At 40.7% G+C, this 20773-nt stretch overlaps 1 long non-coding RNA gene across 2 annotated transcripts in view; it reads right to left on the reverse strand.

Annotated features, from left to right (window-relative positions):
* Positions 1 to 219: 219 nt before the first annotated feature.
* LOC129051058 (uncharacterized) overlaps positions 220 to 20773 on the reverse strand; it is a 92094-nt gene continuing 71540 nt past the window's right edge. Inside the window, exons 8-10 of one of the 2 annotated variants that reach the window (XR_010138138.1) lie at positions 2188 to 2311; positions 1157 to 1302; positions 220 to 790 (exon numbers count right to left, since the gene is read on the reverse strand). This is a non-coding gene — a long non-coding RNA (uncharacterized LOC129051058). The remainder of the gene's footprint in view (positions 791 to 1156; positions 1303 to 2187; positions 2312 to 20773) is intronic. The other variant, XR_010138139.1, reaches the window with a different exon arrangement.

Consider the following 20773-nt stretch of genomic DNA (forward strand, 5'->3'; position numbering starts at 1 on the left):
TACAGATAGTTTGTATCTAGTTTTTAATCACAAAACTTTGAATTTTTCACTATAAGCCTCAAAGGGCTCTGAATTGTCCCCTCTTAGCTTCTACTAAAAGAGAGTTTTGAACCTACTGTGTAGAAACAAAAGTTTAACTCTGTGAAATAAATCCCCACATTGCAAAGCTATTTCACAGATAGCTTGCTTCTAGTTTTTATCACGAATTATTTGGCTTTTCACTATAGGCCTCAATGGGCTCCGAAATGTCCCTTCATACATTCTACAAAAAGAGTGTTTCCAACTTAGCTGAAACAAAAGAAAGTTTAAACTGTATGAGATGAAACAGCAAATTGCAAAGCATTTTCACATATAGCTTCTATAGTTTCTATCATATAATATTCAGTTTTTCACTATAGGCCTCCATGGGCTATGAAATGTCCCCTCATAGGTTCTACAAAAAGGTGTTTCCAACATGCCAAATGAAAATAAAGATTTAACTTTGTGAGATGAACCCACACATCACAAAGCATTTTTATAAATAGATTTTCTCTAGTTTTTATTGCATAATATTCGATTTCATGCTATAGGCCTTAATTTGCTCCAAAATTTCCCCTTGTAGATTCTACAAAAAGAATATTTCCAACCTGCTGAATCAAAACAAATGTTCAATTCTGTGAGATGATATGCAAAGCTTTTTCACAGATAGCCTGTTTCTAGTTTTTATCCTGGTGTATTTGGTTTTTCACTGTAAGCATCAATGGGCTCTGAAATGTCCCTTTGTAGATTCTACAAAAAGAGTGTTTCCAACCTGTTGAATCAAAACAAAGTTTTAATTTTGTGAGATGAACCCACACATTGCAAAGCATTTTCACCCATAGCTTGTTTCTAATTTTTACCATGAGTTATTGGCTTTTCATTAAATGCCTCAATGGACTACGAATTGTTGCCTTGTAGATTGTACAACCAAAGAGTTACCAACCTGCTCAAGTAAAACACAGGTTTAACTTTGTACGATGAATCTACACCTCACAAAGCATTTTTACAGATAAGTTGCTTTGAGTTTTTATCAAGAGATATTTGATTTTTCACTGTATGCTTCAATGGGTTATGAAATCTCCCCTTGTAGATTCTACAAAAGAAGTTTCCAAACCGATGAATCAAAAGAAAAGTTCACCTTTTGAGATGAAATCACACATCACAAAGTATTTTCAGAAATAGCTTCTTCATAGTATTTATAGCAGGATATTAGATTTTCCAACATTAGCCTCAACGAGCTCTGAAATGTCCCTTTGTAGATTGTACAAAATGAGTGTTTCCAACCTATGGAATAAAAAGGAAGGTTTAACTCTATGAGATAAATCCGCGCATCACAAAGCATCTTCACAGATGGCCTGTTTCTAATTATTATTTTGGGATATTCGGTTTTTCACTAAAGGCCTCAAGCGCTCCGAAATGTCCCTTTGTAGATTCTGTAACAAGAGTGTTTTAAAACTGCTGAATCAAAACAAACATGTAACTCTTTGAGAGGAATCCACACATCACAAAGCATATTTTCAGATCACTTCTTTCTAGTTTTTAAAGCATGATATTCGGTTTTTCACTATATGCCTCATCGGGCTCAGAAATGTCTCATAGTAGATTTTACAAAAATAGTGTTTCCTACCTGCTGAATCAAAACAACAGTTTAAATCTGTGAGATGACTCCGAACCTCACAAAGCATTTTCACAGATAGTTTTTTCCTAGTTTTTATCACAGGATATTCAGTTTTACAGTATAAGCCTCAATGAACTCTGAAATGTCCATTCATAGGTTCTATAAAAGTGTGTTCCTAACTCCCTGTATAAAAGCAAAGATTTAACTCTGTGAAATGAATCTACACATTGGAAAGCTTTTTCACAAATAGCTTGTTTCTAGCTTTTATGATGAGACATTTGATTTTTTACTGTTGGCCTCAATGGGCTCAGAAATATCTCTTTGCAGATTCTACAAAAAAAAAAGTTTTTCATTTTTCTGAACAAAAATGAAGGTTTAACTCTTTGATATGAAATCACACATCACAAAGAATTTTCACAGATAGCTTGTTTCTAGGGTTCATCACTGGATATTGGGTTTTTCACTATAAGCTTCAATAGCGTCTTAATTGTAACTTCTTAATTCTACAAAAAGAGTGTCCCCCAACCAGCTGTATGTAAATAAAGGTTTACCTCTGTGAGTTAAATCTTCACATTGCAAAGCATTTTCCCCGATAGCTTGTTTCTAGATTTTATCTCAGGATATTGATTTTTCACTATAGGCTTCAATGGGCTTTGAAAGATTCTTCTGTAGAATCTACAAAAAGAGTGTTTTAACCTGCTGAATCAAAACAACGTTTAACTTTTTGAGATAAATCCACACATCACAAAGTATTTTCACAGATAGGTTTTTTGTTTTGTTTTGTTTTTGTTTTTAGATGGAGTCTCACTCAGTCGCCCAGGCTGGAGTGCAGTGGCGCAATCTTGGCTTCCCGGGTTCACGCCATTCTCCTGCCTCAGCCTCCCAAGTAGCTGAGACTACAGGTGCCCGCCACCAGGCCAGGCTAATTTTTTGTGTTTTTAGTAGAGAAGGGGTTTCACCGTGTTAGCCAGGATGGTCTCCATCTCCTGACCTCGTGATCCACCCACCTCAGCCTCCCAAAGTGCTGGGACTACAGGTGTGAGCCACTGCACCTGGCCAATAGCTTTTTTTACTTTTATTGTGGGATATTGGTTTTTCACTACAGGCTGATATTGGCTTCAAATTTTACCCTCATAGATTCTACAAACAGTGAGTTTTCAAGCATCTGAAGCAAAATAAAGGTTTAAATTTGTAAGATGAATCTGTACATTATTGCTGTATATTCGGTTTTTCACTGTAGGCATCAATTTGCTCTGAAATGTCCTATTGAAGATTTTACGAAAAGAGTGTTTCCATCCTACTGAATCAAAAGAATGGTTTAATTCTGTGAGATGAAATCACCCATCGTAAATCATTTTCAGAGACAGCTTCATATAGTTTTTATCTCAGAATATTCAGTTTTTCACTATAAGCCTCAATGGGCTTTGAAATGCCTCCTCATAAATTGTACAAAAAAAAAGGAGTTTCCAACCTGTTGAATCAAAACATATATTTAATGTTGTGAGATAAATTCAAATATGACAAAGCATTTTCACAGTTTTTTTTTCTAGTTTTTATCGTGGAATATTCGGTTTTTCACTATAGTCTTCAGTGGGCTCAGAAATGCCCCTTGTAGATTCTACAAACAGAATGTTTCTAACCTGCTGAACCAAAACAAAATTTTAACTCTTTGAGGTGAATCCACACATTGCAAACATTTTCACAGATAGCTTGTTTCTACTTTTGATCAGGGAATATTTGATATTTTACAATAGGCCTCAACGGACTCAGAATTGTCCCCTCTTAGATTCTACTAAAAGAGTGTTTCCAAAATGCTGTATAAAAATTAAGGCTTAACACTGTGAGATGAATCGACACATCACAAAGCATTTTCACAAGTAGCTTGTTTTTACTTTTCGTCGTGAGATATTCAGTTTTTCAGTATATTCCTCCATGGGCTCTGAAATGTCCCTTCATAGATTCTATGAAAAGACTGTATCCAACTGACTGAGTCAAGGCAAAGGTATAACTCTGTGTGAGAAATGCACACATCACAAAGCATTTTCACTGATAGCTTATTTCTAGTTTTTATCACGGAATGATTGGTTTTTGAATATAGGCCTCAATGGGCTTCAAAATACCCCTTCATAGATTCTACAAAAAGAGTGCTTCAATCCTGCTCAATCAAAGCAAAGGTTTAATTCTCTGAAATGAATCCACACATCACAAATCATTTTCCAATATAGCTTGTTTCTAGTTTTTATTGTGGGATATTTAATTTTTTACTTTAGACCTCAATGGGCTCTGAAATGTGCCTTCTTAGATTCTACAAAGAGTGTTTCTCACCTGCTGAATCAAAACAATGTTTTAACTTTGTGAGATAAGTCCACACATTGCAAAGCATTTTTACTAATAGCTTATTTCTAATTTTTATCATGGGATATTCAGTTTTTTCAGTGTAGGTCTCAATGGTCTCTGAAATGTCCCCTCATAGATTCTACAAATAGAGTTGTTGCAACCTGATAAATCAAACATTTAATTCTGTGAGAAAAATCTACAAATCTACACATCTCAAAGCATTTTCACAGATACCTTGTTTCTGGTTTTTATCACGGGATATTTGATTTTTCACTATAGACCTCAATAGGCCCTGAAACATCCCCTCATAGATTCTACAAAAAGAGTATTTTCAACCTGTTGAATAAAAACAAAGGTTTAACTCTGTGACATAAAATAGCAAATCATAAAACATTTTCACAGTTGGCTTGTTTCTAGTTTTTATCACGCGATACTCAGTTTTTCATGACAGGGCACAATGGGCTCCAAAATATCCCTTTGTACATTCTACAAAAAGAGTGATTTTGGCCTGCTGAATAAAAACAAAGGTTTTATACTGTGAGAGGAATGCACATATAGGAAGGAATTTTCACAGATAGCTTGTGTCTAGTTTTCATTGCAAGATGTTCAGTTTTTTCATATACTTCTTGATGGGCTCTGAAATGTCCCTTCATAGACTCTACAAAGAGAGCATTTACAACGTGCTGAATAAAAACAAAGGTTTAACCCTGTGAGTTGAATCCAGACATCGCAAAGCATTCTCATATATAGCTTGTTTCTAGTTTTTATCTTGAGATATAACGTTTTTAACTTTAGGCCTTAATGTTCTCTGAAATGTGCCATTTTAGTTTCTACAAAGAGAGTGTTTCAACCTGTTGAATTAAAATAAGGTTTAACTCTGTGAAATGAATTGAGACATCGCAAAGTATTTTCACAGATAGCTTTTTACTAGTTTTTGTCATGGGATTTTCAGTTTTTCACTAATGGCTTTCATGTACTCTGAAATGTCCCTATGTAGATTTTACAAAAAGAGTGTTTCCAACCTACTGAATCAAAACAAGGGTTTAAATCTGTGAGATATATCCATACATTGCAAAGCACTTTCACAGATTGCTAGTTTCTAGCTTTTATCATGAGATACTTGGTTTTTCACTATAGACCTCAATACGCTCCCAAATGACTCTCATAGATTGTACAAAAAGAGGGTTTTCAAAGTGCTGAATCAAAATAAAGATTTAACTTAGTGAGGTGAATCCACACATTGCAAAATACTTTCACAGATAGCTTGGTTTTGTTTGTTTGTTTTGTTTTTATTGTGGGATATTTCATTTTTCACTATAGGCCTCAATGGGCACCAAAACGTCTTCTCCTAGATTCTACAAACTGACTGTTTCCAACTTGCTTAATCAAAACAAAGGTTTAACTCTGTGATATGAATACACACATCCCAGAGGATTTTCACAGATAGCTTGTTTCTAGTTTATATCTCCACATATTTTGTTTTTCACCGTAGGTTTCAATGGGCTTTGAAATGTTTCTTTGTAGATTGTGCAAAAAGTTTTTCAAATCTGCCAAATTAAAACAGATGTTTAACTCTTTGAGATGAATCCACACACTGCAAAGCATTTTCACAGATAGCTTGTTTCTAGTTTTTATCATGGGATATTCAGTCTTTCACTGTAGTAGTCCTCAATGGACTCTGAAATGGCCGTTAGTAGATTCTACAAAAAGAGTGTTTCCAACCTGCTGAATCAAAACAAATGTTTAACTCTGTGAAAGGAATCCACACAATGCAAAGCATTTTCACAGATAGCTTGTTTGTAGTTTTTATTGCAGGATATTCAGTGTTTTCATGTACTTGTCCATGGGCTCCAAAACGTCCCTTCATATATTCTACAAAAATAGTCTTTTCATCCTGCTGAAAAAATAACATGTGTTTAACTCTGAGAGATGATTCCCCAAGTCACAAGAACTTTTCACAGATAGCTTGTTTCTAGTTTTCATTGTGGGATATTTAACTTTTCACTATAGGTCTCAATGAGCTTTGTAATGTCCTTTTGTACAATCTGCAAAAAGAAGGTTTCCAGCCTGCTGAATCAAAACAAAGGTTTAACTCTGTGAGATAGATCCACACATTGCAAAACATTTTCACAGATATCTTGTTTCTACTTTTCATTGTAGGATACTCGCTTTTTCCAAATACTTCTCCAGTGGCTCTGTATTGTCCCTTCGTAGATTCCACAAAAAGAGTGTTTCCAACCAGCTAAATCAAAACAAAGGTTTAACTCTGTGAGTTAAATCTATGCATTGCAATGTAGTTCCACAGATAGCCTGTTTCTCATTTTTATGACGGGATATTCAGTTTTTCACCATAGGCCTCAATGGGCACTAAAATGTCTTCTCATAGATTCTAAAAACAGACTGCTTTCAACCTGCTTAATCAAAAGAAAGCTTTAACTCCATGATATGAATCCACACATTGGAAAGCATTTTCACAGATAGGTTGTTTGTAGTTTTTTTCTCCACATATTTTGTTTTTCACTATGGGCTTCAATGGGCTTTGAAATATTTCTTTGTAGATTCTACAAAAAGAGTTTTTCCAACCTGCATATTTAAAACACTGGTTTAATTCTGTGGCATGAATCCACAATGGCAAAGCATTTTCACAGATAGCTTTTTTCTTTTTTTTTTTCTGTGGGATATTTGGTCTTTCACTGTAGATCTCAATGGGCTCTGAAATGGCCCTTCATAGATTCTACATAAAAAGTGCTTCCAACCTGCTGAATCAAAACAAATGTTTAACTCTGGAAGATGAATCCACACATCACAAAGCATTTTCAGATATAGACTTTTTTTTTATTGTGAAATATTCTGTTTTTTACTATAGGCATCAGTGGGTGTGAAATATCCCTTCATGTATTCTATAAAATAGTGTTTTCAACCTGCTGAATAAATGCAAAGGTTTAAATCTGTCAGATGCACCCACACATTGCAAAGCATTTTCAAAGACAGCTTGTTTCTACTTTTATCGTGAGATATTTGGTATTTCACTATGGGCCTCAATGGGCTTCAAACTGTCCCTTTGTAGATTCTACACAAAGAGTGTTTCCAATCTGCTTAACCAAAAAATGATGAACTCTGTGAGATGAATCCACACATCACAAATTATTTTCACTGATAGCTTGTTTCTGGATGTTATCGTGGGATAATCGGTTTTTCATCAACCTGCTGAATCATAAGAAAGATTTAACTCTGTGAGATGAAATCACACATCACATATAACTTTGAGACACAGCTTTTTTGTAGTTTTTATCACAGGACATTAAGTTTTTCACTACAGGCTTCAATGGGCTTTGAAATGTCCTTGTGCAGATTGTACAAAGAGAGTGTATCCAACCTGCTGAATGAAAGCAATGTTTAATTCTTTGAGATGAATCCACACATCCCAAAGCATTTTTACAGATAGGTTATTTCCGTTTTTTATCATGAGACATTAGGGTTTTCACTATAGGTTTCAATAGGCTCTGAAATGTTTCTTCATACATTCTAGAAAAGGAGTGTTTCAATTCTGATTGAATTGAGTGTTCTGATTCTGCCGAATCAGAAGAAAGTTTTAACTCTGTGAGTTGGATGCACACATTGCAAAGCTTTTTCACAGATAGCTTGCTTCTAGTTTCTTTCATGGGATATTTGGTTTTTCACTATAGGCCTCAATGGGCTCTGAAATGTTTTTATCTAGAATCTACAAAAAGAGTGTTTCCAAACTGCTGAATTAAAACAAAGGTTTGAATATGTGACATTATTTGACATATCACAAAGCATTTTCACAGATAACTTGTTTGTAGTTTTTATCGCAGGATATTCTGTTTCTCACTATAGGCCTCAGGGGTTCGAAATGTCTTTCCTTAGATTTATGAAAAACGTGTTTCTAGCCTACTGAATGATAACAAATGTTTAACTCTGTGAGATGAATCCAGACACTGCCAGTCGTTTTCACAGATAGCTGTTTTCTAGTTTTGTGTGTGTGGGATATTTGCTTTTTTACAATGTACCTCCAAGGTCTCAGAAATTCCCATTCGTAGATTCTACAAAAAGAGTGTTTCCAAGTTGCTGAGTTAAAGCAGAGGTTTAACTCTGTGAGATGAATAAAGCATTTGGACAGATATCTTCTTTCCAGTTTTTATCGCAGGATAATTGATTTTTCATTATGGGCCTCAAAGGTCTTTGAAAATGCTCTTCTTAGATTCTACAATAGAAGTGTTTTCAACCTGTTGAATCAAAGGTTGAACTCTAGGAGATGAATCAACACATCACAAACCATTTTCACTGATAGCTTATTTCTAGTTTCTATCGCAGGATATTCAGTTTTTCACTATATGCCGCAAAGGGCTCCGAAATATCCCTTCATAGATTCTACAAAAAGGGTGTTTCCAACATGCTAAATAAAAAAAAAAAGTTGAACTCTGTGAGAAGAATCCACACATCACAAAACATTTTCACTGATAGCTTGATAGCTTGTTTTTAGTTTTCATCGTGTAATATTTGTTTTTTGTGTTCTTTTTTTTTTTTTTTTTTTCACTATAGGCCCCAATGGGCTCTGACATTTTTTCTTCTTAGTTTCAACAAAAAGAGTGTTTCCAACCTATGGAATCAAAAGAAAGGTTTAAATTTGTAAGACGAATCCACACATTGCAAAGCATATTCACAGATAGCAAGCTTCTAGTTTTTTTCTGCAGGATATTCTGTTTTTCACTGTAGGCCTCAATGAGCTCTGAAATGTTTATTGGTAGATACTACAAAAAGACTGTTTTCAACCTGCTGAATCAAAAGAAAGGTATAACTCTTTGAGATGAGCCCACACATCCTAAGGCATTTTCACACGTATCTTACTTCTAGTTTTTATCGCGAGATATTGTTTTTCACTATAGACCTCCATGGGCTCCGAAATGTCCCCTTGTAGATTCTACAAAAAGAGTGTTTCCAAATTGCTGAATTAAAACAAAGGTTTAACTGTGTGAACTTATTTCATAGATCACAAAGCATTTTCACAGATAGCTTGTTTCTAGTTTTTATCGCAGGATATTTGGTTTTAAACTCCAGGCCTCGATGTGCTTCACAATGTCTCATCTTAGATTCTACAAAAAACGTTTCCAACGCTGAATCAAAACAAAAAGTTGGCTCTGTGAGATAATTCCATGCCTCCTGAATCCTTTTGACAGATAGCTTGCATCAAGTTTTCATCGCGGGATATTCCATTTTTCTCTATAGGCATCAGTGGGCTCCAAAATGTCCCTTTGTAGATTCTACAGTGAAAGTGTTTCTAAACTGCTGAATTAAAACAAAGATTTAGCTTTGTGAGATAAATCCAGACATCACAAAGCATTTCACTGATAGTTTGTTTCTAGTTTTTATCACAGGATAGTCAGTTTCTTACTATAGGCCTCAATTTGCTTTGTAATATCCCCTCTTAGATTCCAGAAAAGAAGAGTTTCCAGCCTACTGTATCACAAGAAATGTTTTTTTTTTGAACGCAACTTGCAAATTTATGCTTATTCCTTTTTTTCTTTTATTATTATTATTATTATTATACTTTAGGTTTTATGGTACATGTGCACAATGTGCAGGTAAGTTACATATGTATACATGTGCCATGCTGGTGCGCTGCACCCACTAACTCGTCATCTAGCATTAGGTATATCTCCCAATGCTATCCCTCCCCCCTCCCCCGACCCCACAACAGGCCCCGAAGTGTGATGTTCCCCTTCCTGTGTCCATGTGTTCTCATTGTTCAATTCCCAGAAATGTTTAACTCTGTGAGATAAAATCACACATTGGAAAGCATTTTCAGACATAGCTTCTCTGTAGTTTTTACTCATGGGATATTTGGTGTTTCACTATAGGCCTCAATGGATTTTGAAATTTTCCCTCATAGGGACACAAAAAAAGTGTCTTTAATCCTTCTGAATCAAAACAAAATTTTAACTGTGAATAGAAAATTCACACATAGTAAAGCATTTTTACCATATCTGCCAACAAGGACACTCTTGTTCTCCCACTTTTATCAGAGGGCTGCATGATTCCTATAGGATGAGAAGCCGGCAGCAGTGTCTGGATTTGCCTGGTCATCTAGGCTCTGTTACAATCATCTGCATGTTCTTTTTCATTGTGGAGGGGATCTTTTATTGTTCTGTTGCTAGAGGGAACTGCCTCTCTCTACAGATCTTTTGGCTGCCAGGGATTTCAGGGAGCAAAAAGTACTTTGGGTAGGCTGGCTGCACTCCAGGTTGTGAGGAGTGGTCTCACTGTGGGGGATTGGGGTGTTTGCAGGAGGCTTTTGTGTCCTCTGGCTGAAATCCTTGAACATGGCTTGGACTCTAGCACAGGCCCTCTCATTCTCCAAGGCAAGCATTGATTTTCCATTGCTTTCATGAGGAGTCCATACCACTCTTCATCAGAACTCCTAAACACACTTTTTCTGCTTGCAATTGCCTCAGATAGCCAGTGAGACACTCTCTGAACTGCATCTGCACCTGTGAGGTCAGTTCAAAGTGTAAGACTTCTGCTTCACCTTGAACTTGCCTTTGTCATGGTTCCTGCCTTTCCCAGAGAGCCATGTTGAGAAGCAGGAGCCCCTGTGAGGCCCGGGATGAAGGGAGGCAGTGAGCTCAAGGGCCCTCCCATTTTCTGCTGACATCTGCCTCTGGGGTCTTGGGTGTGATTTCATCACCTGGACACCCCTCAACATCTCAGCAGACTGTATTCCCTTCCCCCATGGGACCCAATTCTTGCACACAGCCTCTTTCAGGAATGGAATCAGAGGAACAGTTTCCAGCGCCCACATCTCAGTCTCCAAGTGCCTCCTCCTCCAGCGGGACCTGACCATGAAGACAGCCCGAAGGGGCCTGCCTAGAGGGTTCAGGGGTGAGTCTTTTTGAAACTTGCCCCACCTGTGATGTCTAGGTACAGCCCGCCTGTGTTCCCAGGATGCTCTCTCCCAAGAGGAGCTTCCTGCAGAAACACACAGCCTCTGAAGCTGCTGGGATGTGTGTTTCTGTGAGAGTGTTTCAAGTTGTGGATATCTGCATGTGGGTGCGGTCATGTGAGTTGTGTGTGTGTGTGTGTGTGTGTGTGTGTCTGTGTGGGGTAAGTGGAGTCTGCTGAAAGAAATGTGGCTAACGCACTGCAGCACTGTTTTTTGTCACCCCACCTTCTGGTGGCCTGTCTCTGTGGCTCTGCTTGGGCTGAGGGGCTCCATGTTCTTCATTTTTCCACGGCTTCTGAATCCACAGTGAATTGGAAGAATGGCTGACAACTGCCAGGGTCAAAATCACCTCCCCTTGCCAAAAAGCCACATTTCTACAAAGAAGAGAAGCACACCACACCCCCAAACAGACAACTCCCTGTGCTTTATTGTTCTGTGGCCAACCCAGGGCCAGACCCCAGCAGTCCTGTCACAGGGCTTCTTGAATTTACCTTGATTTTGGTTTGTAGCTGAGCAGGTGTTTCAGGTCATCAGCGAGGCACTCCTCCATTGTCTCAGAATCTTATTCTGGGACACACAGTGTGAGCAACAATAAGGTCAGATAGGGGTGAGGATACAATCTGTTGAGGTGTGGATGGAATCTCGCACCTTCACCTGCAAAACAGGTGCAGACAGATGACACAGAAGTTGCTTCCATCCCCTCATTCCCTTCACTGCACTGTCAACAGCATGGCCTGGTGCCCAGGTGGGATGACTCAATCGTGCAGGGAAAAGTTGGATTGCAAACTGGGGCCCTTCTGGCCAGCTCCAGAATTGAGCTTTCATTCCCAGAGCCACATTGGAGTGAGACGGATTGATGCTGGGTTGGATATGGCCTCCACACTGGCCTCCTCTTTTCGTGACTTCCATGTTCCTTGTGGGCCTAGAGTTTCCTAGGTCTGGCTCAGTCTGACTTCCATGTTCCTCATGAACCTGGGGTTTTTCTGGGTCTGGCCCAATGTCTTCCACACTAAAAGTTTCCCAGTTCATGGAGGATGACTCTCATGGAAATCCATTGCATGAGTGTTTTCTTATAAACACTGTCACATTTTAATGACTGGGCAGTTGTGATACTTTCAGAATCATAAATTTCGATTATATCCACCATCAAGATAACTCTTGTTCTCCCACTGCTAAAGGACAGCTGCATGACTCCTGTAGGATGAGAAACACGCAGCTGTGTCTGGCTTTTACCTGGCAATCTAGGCTCTGTTTCATGTCATCTGCACTCCCTTTCTCATTGTGGATGGGGTTTCTCATTGGCCTGTTGGTGGGTGGGGCTGACTTTCATTGTGGATATTTTGGTTGCCAGGAATATCAGAGAGCAAAAGGTATTTTGGGTAGGCTGGCTGCACACCAGGTTGTGGGGAGTGGTCTCATAGTGGTGGCTGGCATTGTTTGCACTTTGCAGGAGGCTTTTAAGTCCTCTGGCGGGAATCCTCGAACATGGCTTGGACTCCTGCACAAGTCTGCTCATTCTCCCAGGAGAGCCTTGATTTTTCTTTGCTTTCATGGGGGGTCCACAGTGCCCATCAACAGCACTCCTGGACATTATTTTCAGGTTTCAAATTACCCCAGACAGCTTCTGAGACATTCTCTCAACCTCGTGTGCACCCATGAGAGGCCTGTTTTGGGTGTGAGAACACTGCTCCACCTTGGACTTGCCTTTGTCTTCATTCCTGCCTTTACCAGATAGCCATGCTGAGAAGCAGGAGACCCTGTGAGGCCTGGGATGAAGGAAGGCAGGGGGTTCAAGGGCCTGGTCATCTTCCACTGACACCTGCTTCTTGGATCTCAGATATTATTCCATCACCCAGAGACCTCTTAACAACTCACCAGACTTTATTCTCATCCCCAGGAGACCCAATTCATGCACATAGCCTCTTTTGGGAATGGAGTCAGAGGAGCAGTCTCCAGAGCCCACCTCACAGTCTTCAAACCCCTCCTTCTCCTGTGGGACCCTACCACGGAGATGGCTCATGAAAGCCTTATGTTTGAGACTATTAGAGTGCTGCAGTTGGTTGCTGCAGGCAGCCTTTTTCTGGAGACTAGGCCAGCTCTGGCTGTACCATTTTCCTGGGCTCTGTCAGGCTTACAGCCCTGACAGCCAGGTGTCCGAGCCTGCTTGGTGAATGCTCATGTGACAGTCAGGCGACCAGGCACCAGTGGTGAGCAGCGGCTCACGTCATGGTGAATGCCACCATTGCCTGGTGACAAGTCCCTTCATCTTGGCGGAGAAGGAATCCTCTGTGGATGTGTGTCGGCATTGAACTCTCGCCTGTCTACTCTGAGGGCTCTATGGGATATTCCCACAATCCTAGGAGCGGGCAGTGGTGAGCCAACCTGAAGAAACATCAAGTGGAGCCCCAGAAATAAACGACGAAATCCCTAATGATCCAAAAGGATACCCAAGATGAGTCAGGCCTGCCTAGACGGTGTCGGAGTGAGTCTTTTTGAAACTTCCCTCCCTGTGATTTCTAGGTACAGCCTGCCTCTGTTTTCTGGGGCTGCTCTCTCTCAGAAGGGGCTTTCTGCAGAACCATGCAGCCTCAGGAGCTGCCAGGCTGTGTCTTTCTGTGGGAGTGTTGTGAGTGTTTGAATGTCTGTGTGTGTGTGTGTGTGTGGCTGCATGTGAGTGTGTTTGTGTGTGTCTGTGTGTGTGTGTGAGGGGCATCTGCTAAAAGGAATGTGTTTAATGCACTGCAGCACTTTTGTTTTGAGTCCCTTCACCTTCTGGTGCACCTGTCTGTGTGGCTCTGCTTGGCCTATGGGGCTGCATGTTCTTTGTTTTTCCATGGTTCCTGAGTCCACGGTGAGTTGGGGGGATGGTTGAGACTCACAGTGTACAAATCACCTCCCCATACAAAGGAACCACTCTTCTAGAAAGAAGAGGAGCACACCACTCTCAGGAGCAGACACCTGTCAGGGCCTCATTGTCCCGTGGCCAAACCACGGCAGGACCCTATCAGTCTTGTCCACAGGCTGCTTGAATCCAATTTGAATTCAGTTTGCAGCCCAGCAGGTGCTTCACATCATGAAGGGAGCACTCCTCCAACATCTTGGGATTTCATTCCGGAACTAGGAGTGTGAGCAGCAATAAGGTCAGATACAGGTGAACATATAGTCTGCTGAGTTGTGGATGGGGTCCTGCACCTTCATCTGCTAAAAAAGGTGCAGAGAGATGACACAGGAAGTGCTTCCAACTCCATCCTTGCATTCCCTTCATTGCACAAGCTGTCCACAACATGGCCCCGTGCTCAGGTGGGAAGACTCCAACTTGCAGGAAATAAAAAAAAACGGTTTAACTGATACGAAAAGGTTTATCTCTGTAAGATGAATCCACACATCGCAAATCATTTGCAAAGATAGCTTCTTTCTAGTATTTATGCCGGGATATTAGGTTTTTCACTATAGTCCACAATAGGCTCCGAAATGTCCCTTCATAGATTCTACAAAAAAGGTGTTTTCATCCTGTTGAATCAAAATAAAGGTTTAACTCTGTGAGATAAATCTACACTTCACAAAGCATTTTCACAGATAGACAGTTTTTAGTTTTTACCGTGAAATATTTGGTGTTTTACTTTAGTTCTCAATGTTCACAAAAATGTCTTTTTTTGTATATGCTACATAAAGAGTGTCCTCAACCTACTGAATGATAATAAAGGTTTAACTTTGTGAGATGAATCCGCACATTACAAAGCATTTTCACTAATAGATTGTTGCTAGTATGTATCGTGGCATATTCAGTTTTTCAATATACTTGTCAATGGGCTCCAAAATGTCCTTTTGTAGATTCTTTAAAAAGAGTGTTTCCAATGTGCTGAATCAATATAAAGGTTTACCTCTGTGAGATGAATCCACACACCACCAAGCATTTTCAAATATTTCTTGTTTCTAGTTTTTATATTGAAATATTCATTTTTTCACTATAGGCCTCAATGAGCTCCAAAATGTCCCTTCATAGGTTGTACAAAAAGAGTGTTTCCAACCTGCTGAATCAAAACAAAGGTTTAAGTTTGTGAGACAAATCCACATATTTGGATTTGTGAAAGCATTTTCACAGATAGCTTGCTGCTAGTTTTAATCACTGGTATTAGGTTTTTCAGTATAGCCTTCAATGTACTTTGAAATATCCCTTTGTAGATTCTATTAAAAGAATGTTTTCAACCTGCTGAATCAAAACAAAGGTTTAACTCTGTAAGATGAACCCACACATGGCAAAGCATTTACACAGATAGCTTGTTTCTAGTTTTTATTGCAGAATATTCAATTTTCCACAGTAGGCCTCAATGGACTCTGAAATATCCATTTATAGATTCTAGAAAGAGTTTTTCCAACCTGCTGAATCAAAAAAATGTTTTACCTCTGATAGATGAATTGACACATCAGAAAACATTTTCACAGATATTTTGTTTCCAGTTTTTATCACAGGATATTAGGTTTTTCTCTATAGGCCTCAATGGGCTCTGAAATATTCCTTTCTAGATTCTACAAAAAAGAGTGTTTCCAACCTGCCGAATCAAAATAAGGGTTTATCTCTGTCAGATGAATGAACACATCACAAAGCATTTTCACAGACAACTTCTTTCAAGTTTTTATGATAAGATATTTGGTTTTCCACCGCAGGCCTCAATTGGCTTCAAAATATTCCTTTGAATGTTCTTCAAAAAGAGTGTTTTCAACTTGCTGTAACAAAACAAAGGTTTGACTTTGTGAGATAAATCCACACATTGGAAAGTATTTTCACAGATAGCTTGTTTCCTGTTTTTATTGCAGAATATTCGGTTTTACAAATATAGGCCTCTATGGGCTGTGAAATGTCGCTTTATACATTGTAAAAAAGAGTTCTTCCAACCTGCTGAATCAAAACAATTTTAACTCTCAGTTGAATCCACACAACACAAAGAATTTTCACTGATAGATTTTTCTAGTTTTTATCAAGGAATATTTGGTTTTTTATTATAGTTCTCAATGGGCCCTGAAATGTCTTTTAACACATTCCAGAATTAGACTGTCTGCAACCTGCTGAATAAAAACAAGGATTTAACTCTGGGAGATGCATCCATACATCACAAAGCATTTTCACAGATAGCTTATTTCTAGTTTTCATTGTGAGACATTCAATTTTTAAAAGAGGCCTCAATGGGCTCCAAAATGTCCCTTTGTAGATTCTCCATGAATAGTGCTTCCAATCTGCTAAATCACAACAAAGCTTTAACCTTGTGAGATGAATCCACTCATTGCAAAGCATTTTCACATAAATCTTTTTCTAGTTTTCATCATGGGACATTTGCATTTTTACTACAGGCCTCAATGGGCTCCAAAGTGTCTCTTTGTAGGTTCTACCAAAAAAAAGTGTTTCCAACCTGCCTTCTATAGATTTTCCAGAAACAGTATTTTCAACCTCCTGAACCAAAACAAAGATTTAACTCTGTGTGATGAATCCAGACATCAGAAAGCATTTTCACAGATAGCTTTTTTCTAGTTTTTATCATGGGATATTGGTTTTTCACTACATGCCAAAATGGGCTCCAAATTGACCTCTCGTAGATTCTACAAGCAGAGAGTTTCCAACCTGCTGATGCAATACAAAGGTTTAACATTTTATGATAAATCTACACATCACAAAGCATTTTTACAGATACCTTGTTTCTAGCTTTTATCACAGTATATTCTGTTTTTCACTACAGGCCTCAATTTGCTCTGAAATATCCTATCATATATTCTACAATAAGAATGTTTCCAACCTGCTGAATAAAAAGAAAGATTTAACTCCATGAGATGAAATCACACATCTCAAAGCATTTTTAGAGATAGCTGCTTTATAGTTTTTATTAGGATTTTAGGTTTTTCACTATAAGCCTCAATCAATGGGCTTTGAAATATCTCCTCATCAATTGTGCAAAAAGAGAGTTTCCAACCTGCTGAATCAAAACAAAGGTTTAACATTGTGAGACAAATCCGCAAATTGCAAAGCATTTTTACAGATAACTTGTTTCTAGTTTTTATCATGGGATATTTGGTTTTTCACTATAGGCCTCAGGGGGCTAAGAAAAGTCCCCTCTTTGATTCTACAAAATGAATGTTTCCAACCTGCTAAGTTTCCAACCTGCTGAATCAAAACTAACATTCAACGCTGTTGAATGAATCCACACATCGCAAAGCATTTTCACAGATAGCTAGTTTCTAGTTTTCATCGTGGGATATTCAGTTTTTTACTACAGGCCTCATTGGGTTTGAAATGTCCCCTTGCAGATTCTAGAAAAATAGTGTTTCCAACCTGCTAAGTCAAAATAAAGGTTAAACTCTGTGAGATGAAACCACACATTGCAAAACATTTTTATAGATAGCTTGTTCTAGTTTTTATCATGGCATATATTGTTTTTCACTGTAGGCCACAATGAGCTTCAAAATGTCCCTTCCTTTATTCTACAAAAAGAATGTTTCCAACCTGCCCAATCAAAACAAGGTTTAACTCTGTGAGGTGATTCTACACACTGCAAACCATTGTCACACATAGCTTGTTTCTAGTTTTTATCCTGGGATATTTGGTTTTTAGTGTAGGCCTCTATGGGCTCCAAAATGTCCCTCCATAGATATTACAAAAAGAGTGTTTTCAACCTTCTGAACCAAAACAAGGGTTTAACTCTGCGAGATGAAACCACACATCTCAAAGCATTTTCACAGATAATTTGTTGTCAGTTTTTATCAGGGATATTCATTTTTTTATAATAGGCCTCAAGGACTCAGAAATTTCTTATTTTAGATTCTACTAAAAGAGTATTTCCAACCTGCTGTATATAAACATAGGTATAACTCTATGAGATAAATCCACGCATCACAAACATTTTCACAGATAGCTCGTTTCTAGCTTTTATCACAAGATATTCAGTTTTCACTATAGGCCTCAGTGGGCTGTGAAATGTTCCTTTGTAGATTCTACAAAAGAGTGTTTGAAACCTGCAGAATCAAAATAAAAGTTTAACTCTGTGAGATGAATCCACACATCACAGAGCATTTTCACTAATAATTTTTTGCTAGTTTCTATGGTGGGTTATTTCGTTTATCAATATACTCTTCAATGGGCTTCAAAATATCCCTTCATTGATTCTTAAAAAAAGAGTGTTTCCAAACTGCTAAGTCAAAACAAATGTTTAACTCTGAGGGATAACCCATGCATCACAAAGCATTTTCACAGATATTCACTGAAATGCTGGCCTTTCTGGAAAAGTCACCTTTTTGGCACCCCTCCCCTCATGCCTGTGGCAGTGGCACAGTGCTGTATCCTGCCTGGGCTTTGACCTCTGCTTTGTCCTTCCTCTTGCTCTGTCTCGCCAGTTTCTGAGGGGCCTAGATGCCTCTCGCTCTGGCTGAATGTCTTTAACAATGATCACATCCCAGTCCATCAAGGAGACACTTCCTGGAGATCCCTGTCGTGATTGTTTCTTTCAACCTGTTTCTGCTTGATAGGGCAGGATTGACGACCCTGGAGCTCTTGGCTTCCATATTTGTCTCAGACAGGGAAGCTTCCTTCCTCTCCGTGTTTCACCTCATGGGTGGGTGGGTTGCCTGGAATGAGCGCTAGGCCACCTTGACAGGCCTTGTCTTCTAGGACAGGTGGTGTCGCATTTCCTCTGCACTTCATGTCTCATTCGTAAGAGACTTCCTCTCCTCTGCTCCTCAGTGGACTGACTCCCTGGATCTTTTGACCGTAATGAATGTCGGGGAAAGGAGCCAAAGGGACTGGGCTGGGGCTGGGGCTGGGGCTGGTTACAGGGGATGTTGGGTCAGGGCTACCCGGGCTGTGGAGGGTTGGGGGTGGGGTGAATTTCGCAGAAACCTCTTTAATCCTCTGGCAGGCATTTCAAAATGTGGCTTGGACTCAGGCATAGGCCCTCTCCTGGTTCCCATGTGTTCTTTGATTTTCCTTGGCATTGATGGAAAGGTCACTTGATCCCCCTTCCACCGGACACATGCCTGGACACCATTGTTGGTTTCGCTGTTGCCCCATATGCCTCCGGTGACACACATTCACACTATCTGCTCTGGCATACGCCAGTGCCACGCTTGATCGCATTGGCCTCACTTCAGAATCGCCTCTGTATTTGCACGTGTCCTGGAAGGCGGTGTCGGCTTGGAGGAATCCCAGGGCTTTTAGAAGCGGGGCAGGCCACTGCTCTTTCAAAGGGGGAGGGAGGCAGAGGGCTCAGAGATCAATGAATTTTCAGCTGACACCACGCGTTGAGGCCCATGGGATCATTCTGTGCTGCAGCGAGGCTCTGCCTGCCTCACCAGATGTGGTGAACCCATCCTTTCTCACCCGGAGGGGTCCAAATCGGATCTGAACGGGAGTCCTGAGAACCTAGCAGGTGCCCTGAAGCTCCCTGTCCATCGGTGGAAGTCGGCTCAAGGAGGTCCTGAAGACTGGACTCCTGGGGGTTTGGCCCTGGGCCAGGACACCGGCGGGCCCCTCTCCCATGCGGCCCCAAACAGGACCCCAGATCCAGCCTCTGCCAAGGCTGTAGGAGGAGGCCCCCTGCAGTCGCGCAGCCGCGGCCTTATTTAAAGGGGACACAGCCCCACTGCCAGGAGCGGAGCCTTAGTTGGCCCAGCTAATGCGCATGCGCGAGGCGCGAGCGGATTCTCCCGTCACAGTGGTTCCCACGGTTGTCTTAGAAACAAGTCCCTGAGGCTTGGCAAAGCAGGAGTCCTCCTTGGCAGTGCTTTGGTGTCGGGACTCCGAGGCTCCGACCTGACCTCTCCACGGGATCGACAGGAACGTCTCCAAATGCCAGGAGTCGCAAAGGGCCGACCAGGATGACGAGACCACGGGCGGATTCCAGAGGAAACAGCAAGGCATCCCAGCCTCAGGCCTGCCCGGACGGTGTTCGGATGAGTCTCCCCAAAAGTCATGCCCCCGGAATCTCAAGGACAGGTTGGCCTGCGTGCCCCTGGGCTGCTCTCTCAGCCGAGGGTCGTTCTCATCCGGAGCAGAACCCAGCAGCCTCAGGGATTGCCTGGGGGAGTGTGTTTCTGTGCCACTGCTGTATGACTCTGTGTGTGTGTGTTTGTGTGTGTGTGTGTGCGCGTTTGTGTGTGTCTCCCATTCTCTCTTCTCTCTGTGTCTCTCACTGTCTGTGTGTTTCTTTCCCTCTCTCTGTCCGTTTGTGTGTGTGCCTGTGTGCGAGTGTGTCTTTGGACGAATGTGCCCTGCGCACCACAAAGCGATCTCTCGCATGTCGGCCTGTCTTTGGTGAGCCTCTTTCTGCATCTCTGCCTGGGTCCTGTGGCCGGCTGTCAATCGTTTTCGCCCAGGTACCACTTTGGCTGTGTGAAGGCTTCGACCGCGTGAGGAGATGCGTCGGTCCTGGTGCAATTGAAATCTCATCCCCATCCTGAGTGGCCTCTTTTTTAGGATCAAGATGACCGCACTGCAGCCAAGGACAAAAGCCCCACAGGAGCTCATTGTCCTGCAGGAGAGGAGTGGACCCACGTCAGAAATGAGGTTGTATCTTTCCCCATCTCTTCTGTGAGCAATGAAGCCACATCACGATAGAGTCTTGAAGAGGAATCCGGGAATGGGAGTTGGCAACAATCCCTGTCACTGGAACACTGGCCTCTCTGGACAAGCCACACTTTTGGCCCCCCTCCCCTTACGCCCATGGAGGAGGCACGGTGCTGTATCCTGCCTGAGCTCTGGCCTCTGCCCTGCCTTCCCTCTCGCTCTGTCTCCCCTGTTTCTCAGGTGCCTAGATGCCTCTCGCTCTGGCTGAATGTCTTCAACAAAGATCACTTCCCAG

The sequence above is a fragment of the Pongo abelii genome, chromosome 19 (genome assembly GCF_028885655.2).
Source record: "Pongo abelii isolate AG06213 chromosome 19, NHGRI_mPonAbe1-v2.0_pri, whole genome shotgun sequence".
Taxonomy (NCBI): Eukaryota; Metazoa; Chordata; class Mammalia; order Primates; family Hominidae; genus Pongo; species Pongo abelii.